Source organism: Callorhinus ursinus, unplaced genomic scaffold (genome assembly GCF_003265705.2).
Source record: "Callorhinus ursinus isolate GAN/ISIS: 27379988/994484 unplaced genomic scaffold, GSC_fseal_2.0 scaffold39, whole genome shotgun sequence".
NCBI lineage: Eukaryota > Metazoa > Chordata > Mammalia > Carnivora > Otariidae > Callorhinus > Callorhinus ursinus.
In genome coordinates, this window is record NW_027397101.1 from 19,267,011 (window position 1) to 19,286,895 (window position 19,885).

Below are 19,885 nucleotides of genomic sequence, written 5' to 3' on the forward strand. Positions count from 1 at the left end.
TCCCGTGATGCTTTGCATAGCAATTAAAACACTTGGTTTCCTGTTAAATGGATTTCAGTACATTGCCTAAGGAAAAGCTAAGCATATGGATGGATGCCTTTTTCTTTTTCTTTTTTGGAATCATGATTATATAATCTGAATATCATTTTTTGTAACTTGAACTTTATTCACCTTTGGTGTGTCTAGCGCTAAGATCATTCCAGTGTTCTCTGGAATTAACTTTTTAAATTCTGTGAATCACACCTATGTATAGTTTTACCATCCTTGGTTATTGTGAACTCTTAAAATAGTGTAATTACTTTCTCTTCATGTTGCTTATATGTCCAGCTCATCAGTTTTTCCCTTTTGATAATCAGAATTAGCCTTTTGTTGCAGTACCCTGTTACTTCCTCAGTCATCCTTGAGATAAAATGTGATCACTCTCAATCCCATTCTATTTTCTAGCTGAATAAGACTTCTAGAAGATATATTCTTGGGATTTCAGTAGTCCTTTTTTTTTTTAAAGATTTTATTTATTTATTTGACAGAGAGAGACACAGCGAGAGAGGGAACACAAGCAGGGGGAATGGGAGAGGGAGAAGCAGACTTCCCGCTGAGCAAGGAGCCTGATGCAGGGCGCAGGGCTCGATCCCAGGACCCTGGGATCATGACCTGAGCCAAAGGCAGACGCCCAACGACTGAGCCACCCAGGCGTCCTCAGTAGTCATTTCTGTGATTCTTTCGTTATACTCCTCTCATTTTATTTGTATATATTTTCCAATTTTCTAATTTGGTATTTTTATTTATTTATTTTTAATTTAAATTCTATTAATTAACATATAATGTATTGTTGGTTTCAGAGGTAGAGGTCAGTGATTCATCAGTCTTATATAATACCAAGTGCTCATTACATCACACGCCCTCCTTAATGTCCATCACCCAGTTACCCCATCCCTACACCCCTCTCCCCTCCAGCAGCCCTCAGTTTATTTCCTATGATTAAGAGTCTCTTATGGTTTGTCTCCCTCTCTGGTTTCATCTTGTTTTATTTTTTCCTCTCTTCCCCTATGATCCCCTGTTTTGTTTCTTAAATTCTACATATGAGTGAGATCATATGATAATTGCCTTTCTCTCATTGACTTATTTTGCTTAGCATAATACCTTCTAGTTCCATCCACATCGTTGTAAATGGCAAGATCTCATTCTTTTTGATGGCTGAGTAGCATTTTATTTATACATACCATACCTTTATCTGTTCATCTGTCGATGGACATCTGAGCTCTTTCTATGGTTTGGCTATTGTGGACATTGCTGCTATAAACATTGGGGTGCAGGTGCCTCTTTGGATCACTACATTTGTATCTTTGGGGTAAATACCTAGTACTATAATTGCTGGGTCATAGGGTAGCTCTATTTTCAACTTTTTGAGGAACCTCCATACTTTTTCCAGAGTGGCTGCACCCAGCTTGCATTCCCACCCACAGTGTAAGAGGGTTCCCCTTTCTCTGCATCCTCGCCAACATCTGTCGTTTCCTGACTTGTTAATTTTAGCCATTCTGACTGGTGTGAGGCGGTATCTCCTTGTGGTTTTGATTAATTTGGTAGATATTTTTTTTAAACTCGCTAAAACTATCTTTAATTTTCACTTTCTTCTTGTTCAAGACAAATATTAAAATATTGGGTCATTTGTCTTATCCTTTGAGATTTCTATTTTTCAGTATACATAATATACATATAAAAGTAAATATATATAATTTGTAAATAAGTGCACATATATTTGGGGGTGGATACTCAAAAGCCTTTTGCTGGTAAGGTATGTAATGGAAAATTTTGGAGATTATTGCTTTACAGCTATGATTCTCGAAATTTTAATGTGCAAAAGATATACCTGGCGAATTTGTTAAAAGGCACATCTCTGGGACTTTCCCCTGATCAACTGAATCTCTAGACGAAGTCCAGAAGTCTTTTTAAAATAAGCTTTCCAGATAATTCTGATGTTGTCCATATGTCATACAATGAGAGACTTTGGAATTTGAGTTGACTTTTGAAATTGGAAACCTGTTTAAGTGGCATTTATAGTTTTATAATTATGTGAACATTATTTCCTAGAGAACTGTTTAGTATGTTTCAACCTGTTAAAAAGGAAGAATGGTATACCATTCAATCTTTGTCTTTCAAAAAAGAATATTCTCAATATCAAAGTCAAATACACTGTCTTTCTGTGTAGTCCATTAGTTAGTTACCCAAATAATGCTACATTTAAGTCTGTTTAATATCTATACCTTGGTCTTCCTGGACAACATTATTTCCCCTTGGAATTTCTAATTGCCCTTCTTTTCTGCTTTTTCTTATAATAAGAATGTCTGTGTTTGTATAGTGACTGAAGACATTCTTCCTTGAGCCCTGTTGGCTTCTGGTATGAATTTGGACCAGTTGCTTTCTAAACCTATTCATAGTTATCCTAGAATTTCTTTTCATTGTACTCTTAGACTAGTTCCACAGTTGCTGGGTTCCCACATCTTTCTTTTTCTTTTTGTTGGGTTTTCATAATTATTTCTCAGAAAGGATGCACAAATATTCCAATTTCTGACTCCTTATGTCCCTGAAAATGTCTTTAATTTGTCCTTATGCTTGACTGATAATTTAGCTGAATATGAAATTTTATTTTATTTATTTTAATTTTTAAAGATTTTTCTTTTAAGATTTTATTTGTTTATCTGAGAGAGAGAGAGAGAGAGCATGAGCAGGGGAAGTAGCAGGCAGAGGGAGAGGGAGAAGCAGGCTTCCTGCTCAGCAGGGAGCCTGACGCAGGACTCAATCCCAGGACCCTGGGATCATGACCTGAGCTGAAGGCAGACACGCAACCAACTGAGCCACCCAGACTTCCAATATGAAATTTTATGTCACCGTGATTTTCTTCAGATTTTTGAAAGTATAGGCCTAGTGTCTTCTTTTAGCATACAGAGGTGCTGCCAAGTACATGTGTGATCCCAGTGCAAGTATGATTCTTATTTCTTTCTAGGTAGCTTGCTTAAACTTTTGGATTTTCTCTTTATGTGTAATATTGTAACATTTAGTATCATTGATTAATTTGGGTTTTTAAAAAATGCAACCTTCTTAGCTTTTGGTGGGTCCTTTCAACCTGAAGATTTAAGACTTTCTTTTGATGGAGGAAAACAGTCTTTGGCCATTTGCTGTAGGTAAATACTGCAGGTGAGTGAGAAACTCAGCTTTTTGGTAAGTGGTTCCTTTATTAGTTTTCTTGATTCCTTTTGCCTTCTGTTCTCTGTGTTTACCAATTGGTGCTTAAAGCCTTTCTCTGGGACTTTTTGAGAAAAAGCAGCTTCCCATTCCACTGTATGTACCGTTTGGGTTTTGAATTATGATTTTTCTCCTCTGGGTTTGTGAGCACATCTTTCTGTCTGTAAGATGTTTCTCATATTTATGGTCCATTTTGGCCCCTTTCTTATTTTCCATGCTGACAGGGATTTATTCAAGACAATGTAATTTGTGGATGTCAGTATCATCTTCATCAAGTTAATCATCTTTAGAGTAAGTACAGTATCATTTTTAGTGGTTACAATATATTCTATTATTTTGATACATTATGTTTACATTTAATCAGTAGTTTGTTTTTATACATTAAGATTATTTCATTTAAAAATTGTATTATGATGTTGTGATGAATGGCCTTGTGGATAAAGCTTTGCTTGCATTGTTAGTGTCAAGTACTGACAGGCTTGGGTGGCTGAACATACTGAAATGAGTAGGTTAATCCTGCTTAATTAAAGAATTATACTGCTCCAAGTGCCATTAGTACCCTTTTGGAAAAATGCTTGTCTGTAATTCCTTTCTTTTTTTCCCCACTTTTTGGCACTATGTTATAATTTCTGCTAAGTTTTTTGGTTGGGTGTCTGTATATAGGCACACCTTGGAGATGTAGGTTTGGTTCCAGACCAAAATAAAACAAATGTTGCAATAAAGCAAGTCAAATGAGATTTTTGGTTTTCTTTTTTTTTTAAGATTTTATTTATTTATTTGAGAGAGAGAGATCACAAGTGGCAGGGGGAGGGGCAGAGGGAGAGGGAGAAGCAGATTCCCCACTGAGTCAGGCCTTGATCCCAGGACCCTGGGATTATGATCTGAGCCAAAGGCACACACTTAACTGACTGAGCCACCGTGGTGCCCCAGAATTTTTTTTTCCAGTGCCTATAAAAATTATGTTTACACTGTACTGTAGTCTATTAGTGTGCAGTAGCATTATGTCTAAAAAACAATGTACATACCTTAATTAAAAAATACTATGTTGGTTCCCCCCCAAAAAAAACTTTATTGCTAAAAAAATGCTAACCATCATCTGAGATTTCAGTGAGTTGTAATCTTTTTACTGCTGGAGGGTCTTGCTTTGATGTTGATGGCTGCTGACTGATCAGGGTGGTAGTTGCTAAAGGTTGTGATGGCTTTGGCCATTTCTTAAAGTAAGAGGACAATGAAGTTTGCTGCATCAGTTGACTCTTCCTTTCCTGAAAGATTTCTCTATAGCATGCGATGCTGTTTGATACCATTTTACCTGCAGAATTTCTTTCAAAATTGGAGTGAATTCTTTCAAACTGAAAGTTTCTAAATCCTTTGTTGTCATTTCAACAATCTTATGGCATCTTCACCAGGAAACCTCTCAAGAAACTACTTTCTTTGTTCATCCGTAAGAAGCAACTCATAATCTGTTAAAACTTTATTATGAGATTACAGCAGTTCAATCACATCTTCAGACTCAGCTTCTAATTCTAATTCTCTTGCTGTTTTCCCCACACCTGCAGTTACTTCTTCCACCAAAGTCTTGAATCCCTCAAAGTCATCCATGAGGGTTGGAATCAGCTTCCTCCAAGCTCTTGGTAATGTTGATATGCTGACCTCTTTCCATGAATCATGACTGTTCTTAATGGCATCTAGAATGGTGACTCCTTTCCAGAAGCTTTTCAATTGACTTTGCCCAGATCCATCAGAAAAATCATGATCTATGGCAGCTATAGCCTTACAAAGTCTATTTCTTAAGTTATAAGACTTGAGAGTTGAAATGACTCCTTGATCCACGGGCTTCAAAATGGATGTTGTGTTAGCAGGCATTAAAACATTGTCCATCCGAGCTCTTGGGTGACCAGGTAGATTGTCAGTGAGCAGTAACATTTTGAAAGGAACCTTTTATTAAATTTTTTTTTCTGAGCAGTAGTTCTCAACAGTGGGCTTAAAATATTCAGTAAACCATGTTGTAAAGAGATGTACTGTCATCCATACTTTGTTGTTCTATTTATTGAGCATAGGCAAAGTAGATTTAGTGTAATTCTTAATGGCCCTACGGTTTTCAAAAATGGTAAATGAGCATTGGCTTCAACTTAAAGTCTCCAGATGCATTAGCCCCTAACAATAGAGTCAGCCTGTCCTTTGAAGTTTTGAAGCCAGGCATTGACTTCTCTCTAGCTATGGAAGTCCTAGACTGCATCTTCTTCCAATAGAAGGCTGTTTCATCTATATTGAAGATTTGTCATTTAGTGTAGCCACCTTTATTAATTCTCTTAGCTAGATCTTCTGGATAACTTGGTGTAGCTTGTCCATTAGCACCTGCTGTTTCACCTTGCACTTTTAGGTCATGGTGGTGATTTCTTTCCTTCAACTTCATGAACCAACCTCTGCCAGCTTCAGATTTTTCTTCAGTAGCTTCTTCACTTCTCTCAGCTTCACAGAATTGAAGAGAGTTAGGGCCTTGCTCTGGATTAGGCTTTGGCTTAAGGGAATGTTGTAGCTGGTTTGATCTGTCCAGACCACTAAAACTTTCTCCATATTAGCAATAAGGCTGTTTAGTTTTCTTATCATTTTTATGTTCACTGGAGTAGAAACTTTAATTCCCTCAAGAACTTCTCCTTTGCATTCACAGCTTGGCTAACTCTTTGGTGCAGGAGGCCTAGCTTTTGGCCTGTCTTGGCTTTTGACATGCCTTTTTTCACTAAGCTTAATTATTTCTGGCTTTTGATTTCAAGAGAGATGTGCAACTCTTCCTTTCACTTGGATGCTAGCGGCCTCTGTAGGGTTATTAATTGGCCTAATTTCAATATTGTTGTGTTTCAGGGAATAGGGAGGCCTGAGGAGAGGGAAAGAGATGGGGGATGGCCAGTCAGGGGGGCAGTCAGGGCACACCTGTTTATCAGTTAAGTTTGCTGTCATATATGCATGTGGTCCGTGGTGCCCTAAAACAATTACAAGACATGAAGTGAGCAGATGCTGTTGGAAAAATGGTACCAGTAGACTTACTTGACACAGGATTGCGACAAACCTTCTATTTGTGAAAAACTTGGTATCTGCAAAGCATGATACAGCAAAGCACAGTAAAACGAGGTATGCTGGTACATATATTTGTGTGCATGTGTTTTGCTTTTTTTATGGAATATTTCAATTAGATACAAAGGCAGAGATTATATATTAATGAACTCCCATGTTTACTCATCACCCAGCTTAAACAGTTATCAACTCAGGACCAACTTTATTTTATCAGTAAACTTCTACTTCCTTTTCTGCTCCCTCTACCAGTAATGGATTATTTTGTAGCAAATCCCAGACATCATCCACAATTACATAAGTCTTTATAGTCAGTTCTTGTTATTCACAGCAGATATGTTCTGTAAAGTCTTTGCAAACATTGAATTATCCAACACTGGACCACTGCTTGTGGGGAAGTAAAGGTTTAGGTTCCTATGAGCCTTTGGCACAACTTTTTGTCAGCTGGTCAACATATAACATTGTTTTATGTATGCTTCTCTTTAAAGACATCTTATTTAATATGTATTTTTGATTCATTACAGTTGAACTTGTGATACCCTATAACTGATGCCTGAACAAAAGTTGTCTAATACACCCTTTACTTCAAAAGGCACATCACAGTTTTCTTGCACTTAGGAACACTAGATAGCATTTCAGCATTGTGCTTGGTGATCATTTTTAACAGTGAAATCATCAATAAAAAGTGCAAAATTGTGAAAAATGTCGCACTAAATAGACCATGAGAAGAACTTACCTATGGTATGAATACTGAAACAGAACATCTCCTTGTTTAACCTCCGCTGGCAACATGTGGTTTGGGTGACTCAAATTTTTTGCCACGTTGGGATGCAAATGACTGAAAAATGCCATGGATATTGATTGTAGGCTTATAAATGAATTTTAGTGAATAAGCAAATTCACAAATTCTGAGTCCTTGAATGAGGATTGATTCTATCTCTAAAAGATAGGGCTCTTTTTAATAAAACCATGGGGTCATAGTTAGGAGTCCTATAATTATAACCTGAGTACAGTCAGATATCCAGTCAATTTTCAGATTTCTCCAATAGCCTCATACTTCTTCTTTTTTTTTTTTTTTTTTTGGAGGGAGAGCATGTGAGAGAGCACAAGCAGGGGTGGAGGGGGCAGAGATAGAGGGAGAGAGAGAGAATCTCAAGGAAGCTGAAATCTAGAGTCAGACACTTAACTTACTGAGCCACCCAGATGCCCCTAGTCTCATACTTCTTTAAAAAGTTGGTTTGTTCTGGGGTGCTGAGTGTGGAGCCTGCTTGAGATTCTCTTTGTCTCTCTCTGGCCCCCCACCTCTGCTCATGCTGTTTCTCTCTCCCTCAAAAAAAATTTTTTTTTCATTTGTTCTTGTGAGGACCCAAAAAAAGTCTACCCACTGAATATATAGATTCCTTATCCTTCTCTTTTTTCTCTTTGCAACTTTATTTATTTTTTTAAAGATTTACTTATTTGAGTGGGGGGAGGGGCAGAGGGAGACAGTGAATCTTAAGCAGGCTCCCCACTGAGCAAGGAGCGCAGAGCCCAATGGGGGACTTGATCCCACGATCCTGAGATCATGACCTAAGCTGAAATCAAGAGTCGGATGCTTAAGCAACTGAGCCACCCAGGCGCCCCTCTCTTTGAAACTTAAATAAATTGGTTCATTTATCCTGTAGAGTTTCTCACATTTTGGATTTTCCTGATTGTAATATTCTGTATCCTATAGTTACCATAAACTTGTCATTAGACCTAAAGGCTTATTCAGATCTCCTGTTTTGGCAAAAATCTTCTTAGATATAATTATATAATTCTTATCACGTCATATCAGAAAGCACATAGTGTCTTATTGAGATCTTTTTGTGATAACTTTGATCAATGGATTATGTCTCTTTAGTCTAGAACATTCTGTACTCTTCTTCTATTTGATGGCATCATCTTGTTAAACCAACATGGTTATTAGTTGTCCTTTAGAAAGTCTTGTATTCTGGATTCACTTGGTTGCTTCCTTGTTTTGTCACTTTAATTTTTACTCTTTAATTATTATAAACTGAAAGGTAAATCTAAAGCTTGATTATATTCAGATTCAACTTTTTTGGCACAAATATTTCATAGATTGTTCCATAGCATATCTCAAATGAAAGCACATATTGTCTGATTGTGCTACTTTCAGTAATGATAATATTAGTCAGTTCATTAAGGTAATGACAGTCTGATCCCTTCATTATAAAGTTGTATTTTTACCTTAAGGCCAACGGGTAATCTATAAAGTAAATGTAATAATGTATTGGTGCCATGCTAGTGTTCACTTCTCCATCAACGTTTCACCTAATTTTAGTATACATTGATTATCTGAATTTATTATTTCATTAGGAGTTAAAAGTTGGGATTTTATATGTCTTTTATTTCTCCAGCTGTTCCTTTCCCTTCCTCACAAACAGTGATAATAGTGCATTTATGACTTTGATCCATTTTGAATTAGTTTTGTAAATGGTGTGAATTAAGGATCCAACTTCATTCTTTTGCATGTGGATAGACAGTTGTCCCAGCTTGAAAAGACTGTTTTCCCCCCATTGGATGGTCTTTGCATTTGTTAAAAATGGGTTGACCAGAGATGCATGAGTTTATTTCTGAATTCTCAGTGCTATTCCATTGATCTGTATGTCCATTCTTGTTCCAGTGTTAAACTGAGGACTGTGGTTTTGTAGTAAGTTTGAAATCAGTTGGGAGTCATGCTACTTTGTTCTTTGTTTTTAAGAGTGTTTTGGCTATTCTGGGTCCCTTGTAATTCCAAATGAAATTTAGTGTCAGTTTATCAATTTCTACAAAGAAGTGACCTGGAATTCTGATAGGGATTATGTTGAATCTGTAGATCAGTTTGGGGAATATTGCCATCTTAACAGTGTTAAGTTTTCTATATCATGAACATGGAATGTTTTTCCAATTATTTAGTCCTTTAAAATTTCTTTCAACCATGTTTTCAGAGTTTATATTTTGTACTGTTTTGGATAAATTTATTCCTAAATATTTTATTATTAATGATTCTATTATAGATGAAATTGTTTTCTTAACTTTATTTTCAGATTGTTTAGTGTAACTGTGTAGATTACAGTTGATTTCTGCATATTGATGTCATGACCTGCAAGCGTACTGAACTCATTTATTCTAATTCTTTTTTCAGTGGATTCTTTAGGATTTTCTATGAGATCATATTGTCTACAAATAGAGATAGTTTTGCTTCTTCCTTTCAACCTTAATGTGTTTTATTTCTTTCTCTTGCCTACTTGCCCTGGCTAGAACTCCTGTACATTGTTGAACAGAAGAGACCAGAGCCAACATCCTTGTCTTATTATTTTTTTTTTTTAATCCTTGTCTTATTCTTGATCACAGGGAGAAAGCATCCAGTCCTTCACCATTAGGTATAATGTTATCTGTGGGGTTTTCATAGATGTCCTTTAGCAGGTTTAGGAAGTTCCCATCTATTCATAGTTTGTTTTTATTATGAAAGGTTATTAGATTTTGTCACATGTACTTTCTGTGTATATTGAGATGATTGTGTGATTTTTTGTTTTACAGTCTATTGATACAATGTATGACATTAATTGATTTTCAGAAGTTAAACTAACTTTATATTCCTGGGATAAATTCCATTTGGTGGTCATGATGTATAATTTTTTTGATATGTTGTTGGATTTGGGTTTTAGTATTTTGTTGAGAAGTTTTGTGTATTCATAAGAGGTATTAGTCTGTAGTTGGCTGTTTTGTTTTGTTTTGTTTTTTTCCTTATGATGTCTTTGTTTTTTGTATCAGGGTAATATGGGCCTTATAAAATGGGTTGGGAAGTATTTCCTTTTATTTTTTCAGAAGAGTTATTGAAGAACTGGTATTAGTTGTTCTTTAAATGTTTGATAGAATTCAGCCATTAACCCCCCCCCCCCCGCCCCAGCCATAAGCCATAGTCCTGGGCTTTGTGGTTATTTTTTTATTGCTAATTGAATAGGTTAGTTCAGGTTTGCTACTTTTTTCTTGTGTCAGTTTTGGTAATTTGTGTCTTTTTAGGAATTTTATCTAGGTTATCTAATTTGCTGGCATATGATTTTTCAGAGCATTCCTTTATAATCCTTTTCATTTTTATTAGGTTGGTAGTAATATCCTCTTTCTTTTAATTTCTGATCCTGATAATTTGTGACTTCTCTCTTTATTGTGGCCAGTCTAGGTAAAGCCTTGTCAGTTTTATTGATCAATCTTTTAAAAAAAAAACAGCTCTGGGGTATCTGGGTGGCTCAGTCATTAAGCGTCTGCCTTCAGCTCAGGTCATGATCCCAGGGTACTGGGATTCAGCCCCGCATCGGGCTCTCTGCTCAGCAGGAAGCCTGCTTCTCCCTCTCCCACTCCCCCTGCTTGTGTTCCTGCTCTCACTATCTCTCACTATCTCTCTCTCTCTAACAAATAAATACAATCTTTAAAAAAAAAAAACAAAACAGCTCTTCGTTTCATTAATTTTCTCTATTGCTTTTCTATTCTCTGTTTCATTAATATTTTCACTACTTTTTATTATTCCTCCTCTTTGCTTGCTTTAGGTTTAGTTAGCTTTTATTTTTTCACTAATGGTGGAACATTAGGTTATTGACTTCAGACCTTTCTTCTTCCTTAATGTAGGTATTTAGAGCCATAAATATCCTCTAAGCACTGCTTTAGCTACATCTCATATGTTTTGATATTTTGTGTTTTCATTTTCACTCATCTCAAAAATATTTTCTGGTTTCTCTTTTGATTTCCTCTATGACCCATTGTTTATTTAGGAGTGTGTTTAATTTCCTCATGCTTGGAAGTTTCCCAATTTTTTTCCCTTTTAATTTCCATAAATGGTTGCCTTTCTTATTGGATTTTTGTAGATGTTGTTGAAAAGATATTTCTTCTTTTTCAGTGAAAACAAGTTTTCAGTGATTGTTTTAAAATAATGTTCACCAGTTTCACTAGGGAATGGGTCAGTAGAGGTCCTGAGAGTCATGACAGATGTCAGTCTTTCATTGTTGTTGTAAGCTTCTAAATTTTGGGAGAATTTGTTTAATAAAGATAGATTTATACAGTAGATCAAAACATACAAAACATATATACAGTTGTAATTGTGGCAAGTATTACCAAATTGTGACAGTTTATATTTCTACTAGCAATGTAAGAAGGTGCCTGTTTTCCCCACATCCTGGCCATCACATTGTTTTCAAACTTTTGTATTTTTGTATATCTGAAAGGTAAAAAATGATATCCTGAAATAGTTTTAACTTCCATTTTTCTTATTATGCATGACTAAAGTCTAAGAGCCATTCTATATCCTTTTATGTGGGCTTTTTCTTTTATATATCTTTCTATATCCTTTTCCTATGGTATTTCTAATTCATGTCCTATAGTGCCCTTCAAATTCAGTATATTATTTATAGAACTTAATGGCTTCTCCTTTGAGGTTTTTTTGTTTTTTGTTTTTTTTACTGTATAACTATTTTACTACCACAAGCATACCATTTTCTTCCTTTTCTCTAAATTTCACATCTTGAGGGTAATCTTTGATACTGTTTGGTCACTTTTTGAATAGAAAATCAATTCCCAAGTTCAGTTGCTTTCTCTCTCTCTCTCTTTTTTTTTTTTGAGAGAGCGAGCGATAGCGAGAGAAAGAGAGAGAGAGAAAGTGAGGGACTGGCAGAGGGAGTGGGAGAGAGAAAATCCCAAGCAGGCTGCACAACTAGGTTGTAAGATCAAGCCTGATGGAGGGCTCGATCTCACAACCCTGAGATCATGACCTGAGCCAAAATCAAGGATCAGAGGCTTAACCAAATGAGCCACACAGGTGCCTCAGTCACTTTCTCTTTTTCTTTGTCACTCAGATCCAGTAATTCCTCTATGTCCTTGATTTCTAGTCCCTCTGTCTAGGCTCCTGGTATCTCAGCTCTGAATGTCTTACTGATTTCTTTTTCAGACATCAATTCTGTTTTATATCTTTACTTTGAGACAAAGCAATATATAAACACCAAAGAAAATAATTTATAGAATTTAGGTTCAAGGTAACTAATGAAAATTCTAAGACCTTTTTAAAGTGTTTTTTTTTTAAGATTTATTTTTAAGTAATCTCTACATTCAACATGGGGCTCGAATTCACAACCCTGAAATCAGCAGTCACGTGCTCTACTGACTGACCCAGCCAGGCGCCTGTAGTACCTTTTCAGTATATACCTAGAGGAACCTTACTACCTTTAGATTTGTTGTCTAGAGGCTACCAAATGTTGCAAGGAAACTAAACTATGAGATTCAGAAATGTATAGCCATCACTAAAGCAAATATTTCTACCATATTTACTCACTCAGCAAATATCAATTGAGTGTCATCTGAGTGTCAAACACTGTGCTGAGAGAGAAAGATAGCTCTGTGCCTAGTTGTTAAAGAGTATTGTCTAGTCAGAAAAACACCTGTAGAGACAATCTGTGCTAGAGTTTGCTGAGTACTCTGATGAGTATATTGATATTAATGTAATTCCTTCCTTGATCTCTGAAAAAAGATGTAAAAACAGTTTCACTAATTCTAAGTAGAAGTTTGTTGTTGAAAATAAAATTTTGATTTCCCAGTTGAATAATATCACACAAATAGAAAACATTTGTATATATTGTATTTTCCTTATGAATTTGTAGGAAGTATTATTTTATATTTTGAGTTTACCTGTCATTTTATGACTTTATCATGAACTACTGCCAAAAACACATTTTGTATATATCACTTGTTTATTAGCCCTACAAATCCAATTGCCTTGCTATTATATATAAACTCTCACTTCAGTATATTATTAGTGCCATATGATACTGCCACTGTATTTTATCTTTGAATGCATAAGGTAACATTGCAACTTCAGTAGGTAGGATGATAAACATTTAAGAAACGTGGAGTTTTGGTGGGGTGGGGAAGATGGAGGAGGAGTAGGGGACCCTATTCCAACTGGTCCCTGGAATTGAGCTGGATATCTACCAGACCACTCTGAACACCCATGAAATCAGCCTGAGATGCAAGAAGATAGATCTGGATCTCTACAAACAGAATATCACAGGCGGTTGGTTTTGAGGTATGAAGTGGGGAGCTGTGATTCCGTGGGCAGATATCAGAGGATAAACGGAAGGGGGAGGGAGCCAGCCGTGGGGATCCTACACCCCTGGTTAGTGATAGCCTCCCATGCTGGGTACCGGGCACAGACTCACAGACCAGTAGTAATGGGGAAAGGACTTTAGGGTAGCCCCCTGGATGGAAGCGCGGAGTGATGGGGCCGCGCCTGCGAACGGGGGGCGGCTGGTGGTTTTAGAAGCACAAAGGGCAGAGACGTGCCCTGACCCGGAGGCGAGGACTGGGAGTGCTGCTGAGGGGCGCACAACCCAGGACATTGCAGTTTATAGCAGCACAGACAGAAACGGAGATAGTGTGGCCTGGAGAACTCAATGAAGAACAGACTGCGATCTCTCTGCTCTGAGGCAGAGGGTTAGAAACAGTCTCTTCTGCTCTGACTCTTGGAAGAGACGTGGAAAGCCACCAGGGAAAGCTGCGAGAGAACAAAAGCCCCCAAAACTGGTTTTCACTGAGCCCATCTCCCGTCCCAGGGGGCAGGGCAGCTCTGTCCAAACAGGGTTGCCTGAGTAACAGCATGGCAGGCCCCTCTCCAAGAAGACAGGCTGGGAAAACAAGAGGCCAGCAACCCCAAGGTCCCTAGAAAATAGGTGCATCTTGCTTGGTTGTGGTCAATAATTTGGACTCATTCCCTCAACCACCCCTCAACAGAATGACTAGGAGGAGAAATCCCCAAAATAGGAAAGACTCAGAGACTATGACTTATGCCACAGATTTACAAATTGATTCAGATATAACCAAGATGTCAGAGATGGAATTCAGGCTAGCAATTGTGAAGACGATAGCTAGAATGGAGAAATCAATTAATGGCAACATAGAGTCTCTAAGGGCAGAAATGAAAGCTGAGTTGGCAGAACTTAAAAATACTATCAATGAGATCCAATCTAGATTAATCTAACAGCTAGGGTAAGTGAGGCAGAAGAATGAATTAGTGACCTAGAAGACCAATTAATAGATAAAAAGGGAAAAGAGGAGGCCAGGGAAAAACAACTCAGAATCCATGAATATAGAATCAGAGAAATAAGTGACACAATGAAACGTTCCAGTGTCAGAATTATTGGAATCCCTGAGGGGGTGGGGAGAGAGAGAGGACTAGAAGATATATTTGAGCAAATCGTAGCTGAGAACTTCCCTAATCTGGGGGATGAAACAAACACTCGTGTCCTAGAGGCAGAGAGGACCCCTCCCAAGATCAAGGAAAACGGGTCAACACCCCGGCATGTAATAGTAAAACTCGCAAATCTTAGAACCAAGGAAACCATCTTAAGGGCAGTTAAGGGGAAGAAATTCCTTACGTACAGAGGGAGGAACATCAGAATAACATCAAACCTATCCACAGAGACCTGGCAAGCCAGAAAGGCCTGGCAAGACATATTCAGGGTACTAAATGAGAAGAACATGCAGCCAAGAATATTTTATCAGGCAAGGCTTTCATTTAGAATGGATGGAGAGGTGCAGAGCTTCCTAGACCAGCAGAAACTGAAAGAATATGTGACCACTAAGCTGGCCCTGCAAGAAATATTAAGGGGAGTTCTATAAAAGGAGAAAGACCCCAAGAGTGATATAGAAAAGAAATTTATAGGGACAATCTATAAAAACAAGGTCTTCACAGGCAACATGAGGACAATTAATTCATATCTTTCAATAATCACTCTCAATCTGAACGGCCTAAATGCTGCCATAAAATGGCACAGGGTCGCAGATTGGATAAAAAGACAGGACCCATCCATATGCTGTCTAAAAGAGACTCATTTTGAACCTAAAGATACATCCAGACTGAAAGTAAAGGGATGGAGATCCATCTTTCATGCTAATGGACCTCAAAAGAAAGCTGGGGTAGCAATTCTTATATCAGACAAATTAGATTTTAAACTAAAGACTGTAGTTAGAGACACAGAAGGACACTATATCATTCTTAAAGTGTCTATCCAACAAGAAGATCTAACAATTGTAAATATCTATGCCCCCAACATGGGAGCAGCCATCTACATAAGCCAACTGTTAACCAAAATAAAGTCATATTGATAACAATACATTAATTGTAGGAGACCTCAGTACTCCACTCTCAGCAATAGACAAATCATCTAAGCAGAAAATCAACAAAGAAACAAGAGCTTTGAATGACACACTGGACCACGTGGACCTCATAGATACATACAGAACATTCCACCCTAAAACAACAGAATACTCATTCTTCTCGAGCACACATGGAACTTTCTCCAGGATAGACCACATACTGGGTCACAAATCAGGTCTCAACCGATACCAAAAGATTGAAATTATTCCCTGCATAGTCTCAGACCATAATGCTTTAAAACTGGAACTCAGTCACAAAAAATTTGGCAGAAATTCAAACACTTGGAAGCTAAAGACCATTCTGCTCAAGAATGTTTGGGGCAACCAGGAAATCAAAGAACTTAAACAATTCATGGAAACCAATGAGAACAAAAACACATAGGTCCAAAACCTATGGGATACTGCCAATTCGGTCCTAAGGGGGAACTAAATAACCATCCAAGCCTCACTCAAAAAACTAGAAAAATCCCAAATCACCAACTAACTCTACACCTTAAAGAATTGGAAAAAAGCAACAAACAATGCCTAAGTCACGCATTAGAAGAGAAATAATTAAGATTAGAGCAGAGATCAGTGAATTAGAAACCAGAAACACAGTAGATCAGATCAATGAAACTAGAAGCTGGTTCTTTGAAAGAATTATTAAGATCGATAAACCACTGGCCAGACTTATCCAAAAGAAAAGAGAAAGGACCCAAATTAATAAAATTATGAATGAAAGGGAAGAGATCACGACTAACACCAAGGAAATAGAAACAATTATTAGAAATTATTATCAACAACTATATGCCAATAAGCTGAGCAACTTGGATGAAATGGATGCCTTCCTGGAAACCTATAAACTCCCAAGACTGAAACAGGAAGAAATTGACAACCTGAATAGGCCAATAACCAGTATCAAGATTGAAGCAGTGGTCAAAAACCTCCCAAAAAACAAGAGTCCAGGGCCTGATGGATTCCCTGGGGAATTCTACCAAATATTCAAAACAGAAATAATACCTATTATCCTGAAGCTGTTTCAAAAAATAGAAACAGAAGGAAAGCTTCCAGACTCATTCTATGAGGCCAGCATTACCTTAATCCCCAAACCAGGCAAAGACACCATCAGAAAGGAGAATTTCAGACCGATAACCCTGATGAATATGGATTCCAAAATCCTCAACAAAATCCTAGCTAATAGGATCCAAGAATATATTAAAAAGATCATCCACCATGACCAAGTGGGATTTATCCCCAGGATGCAAGGGTGATTCAACATTCGCAAATCAGTCATTGTGATAGAACACATTAATAAGAGGAGAGAGAAGAACCATATGGTCCTCTCAATTGATGCAGAAAAAGCATTTGACAAAATACAGCATCCTTTCCTGATTAAAACTCTTCAGAGTATAGGGATAGAGGGAACATACCTCAAGTTCATAAAATCCATCTATGAAAAACCCATAGTGAATGTCATCTTCAGTGAGGAAAAGCTGAGATCCTTTCCCTTAAGATCATGAACATGTCAAGAATGCCCACTCTCACCACTACTGTTCAACATAGTACTAGAGGTCCTAGCAACAGCAGTCAGACAACAAAAAGAAATAAAAGGTATTCAGATTGGCAAAGAAGAAGTCAAAACTCTCTCTTTTCACAGATGACATGATATTTTATCTGGAAAACCCAAAAGACTCCACCCCCAAATTACTAGAACTCATACAGCAATTCAGTAATGTGGCAGGATACAAAATCAATGCACAGAAATCAGTTGCTTTCTTATACACTAACAATACAACTGTAGAAAGAGAACTTCAAGAAACGATTCCATTTACAATAGCACCAAAACCCATAAGATACCTCGGAATAAACCTAACCAAAGAGGTAAAGGATCTATACTCTAGGAATTACAGAACACCCATGAAAGAAATTGAAGAAGACACAAAAAGATGGAAAAACATTCCATGCTCATGGATCAGAAGAATAAACATTGTTGAAATGCCTATGCTACCCAGAGCAATCTATACCTTCAGTGCCATCCCGATGAAGATTCCAGTGACATTTTTCAAAGTCCTGGAATAAAGAATCCTAAAATTTGTATGGAATCAGAAAAGTCCCTGAATCGCCAAGGAAATGTTGAAAAACAAAGCTGGAGGCATCACATTGCCCAATTTCAAGTTCAATTACAAAGCTGTGATCACCAAGACAGCATGGTACTGGCACAAAAACAGACATATAGACCATTGGAACAGAATAGAGAGCCCAGATAATGGACCCTCAACTCTTTGGTCAAATAATCTTCGACAAAGTAGGAAAAAATATGCAATGGAAAAAAGACAGTCTCTTCAATAAATGGTGCTGGGAAAATTGGACAGGCACATGCAGAAGAATGAAATTTGACCATTCTTTAACACCATACACAAGGATAAACTCAAAATGGATGAAAGATCTCAATGTGAGACAGGAATCCATCAAAATCCTAGAGGAGAACATAGGCAGTAACTTCTTTGACATCAGCCACAGCAACTTCTTTCAAGATACATCTCCAGGGGCTCCTGGGTGGCTCAGTTGGTTAAGCGACTGCCTTCGGCTCAGGTCATGATCCTGGAGTCCTGGGATCGAGTCCCGCGTCGGGCTCCCTGCTCAGCAGGGAGTCTGCCTCTCCCTCTGACCCTCCTCCCCTTCATGCTGTCTCTCATTCTCTCTCTCAAATAAATAAATAAAACCTTAAAAAAAAAAGATACCTCTCCAAAGGCTTGTGAAACAAAAGCAAAAATGAACTTTTGGGACTTCATCAAGATAAAAAGCTTCCGCACAGTGAGGAAACAGTCAACAAAACAAAGAGGCAACGCACAGAATGGGAGAAGATATTTGCAAATGACACTACAGATAAAGGGCTGGTACCTAAGATCTATAAAGAACTTCTCAAACTCAACACCCAAAAAACAAATAATCAAGTCAAAAAATGGGCAGAAGACATGAACAGACACTTCTCCAAAGAAGACATACAAATGGCTAACAGACACATGAAAAAATGTTCATCATCATTAGCCATCAGGGAAATTCAAATCAAAACCACACTGAGATACCACCTACACCAGTTAGAATGACAAAAATTGACAAGGTAAAAAACAATGTTGGAGAGGTTGTGCAGAAAGGGGAACCCTCTTACACTGTTGGTGGGAATGCAAGTCGGTACAGCCACTTTGGAAAACAGTGTGGGGTGCCTCAGAAAATTAAAAATAGAGCTACCCTGAGACCCAGCAATTGCACTTCTGGGTATTTACCCCAAAGACACAGATGTATTGAAAAGAAGGGCCATATGCACCCCAATGTTCATAGCAGCAATGTCCGCAATAGCCAAACTGTGGAAAGAGCCGAGATGCCCTTCAACAGATGATTGGATAAATAGTTGTGGTCCATAAATACAACGGAATATTACTCAGCCATCGGAAAGGATGAATATCCAACTTTTACATCAACATGGGTATGACTGGAGGAGATTATGCTAAGTGAAATAAGTCAAGCAGAGAAAGTCAACTATCGTATGGTTTCACTTATTTGTGGAACATAAGGAATAGCAGGGAGGACATTAGGAGAAGGAAGGGAAAATGAAGGGGGGGAATCGGAGGGAGAGACGAACCATGAGAGACTATGGACTCTGAGAAACAAACTGAGGGTTTTAGAGGGGAGGGGGTGGGGGGATGGCTTAGCCCTGTGGTGGGTATTAAGGAGGACATGTACTGCATAGAGCAGTGGGTGTTATACAAAAACAATGAATCATGGATCACTGCATCAAAAACTAATGATGTATTGTATGGTGACTAACGTAACAAAATAAAATTAAAAAAAAAACATGGAGTTTCATAGAATATCAGTACCTTAAGAACTATAGGAACTTGAATTACTCAACTTTTCTTTGAATAACTAAAAATGCGTTATAGCCAATGTTCATTACCTTTGTCTTAGACACAAACTTCATCCTGACTTTTTAAATTTTATAATACATTATATTGTCTACAACATTATTTTGAGGTTGAAGTAGAACAATAGAAACTGCTATTATTTTGCTTACTAATAAAGTCATGTAAATAACTTCATGGACTTCTCTAACAATGTACACAGTCCTGCATTTTGGGTAGCTCTGCCTTAAGGTAGTGCAGTTTGTCATTCACCTGCAATGACAGAGAATCCCAGAAAGTGACTTACTGCATTTCTTTGCTGCTACTTACTTATTCAGAGTTGGGCTATAGCTTGTTAATCTACTTCTTCCACTACATTGATCTACCTTCCTATGTATCTGTCTAATCTATCTATCTATCATCTATCTCTTTACTTACTGCATTTGCTATAATTCTAATTCCTTTTTACATACTTTCTGTTCTTT

The 19,885-nt window shown here is 37.5% G+C and overlaps 1 protein-coding gene across 7 annotated transcripts in view; it reads left to right on the forward strand.

The window, feature by feature from the left end:
- Positions 1 to 19,885, forward strand: part of CNTLN (centlein) — a 294,410-nt gene that overhangs the window by 7,931 nt on the left and 266,594 nt on the right. The gene's annotated exons all lie outside the window — the stretch shown is intronic.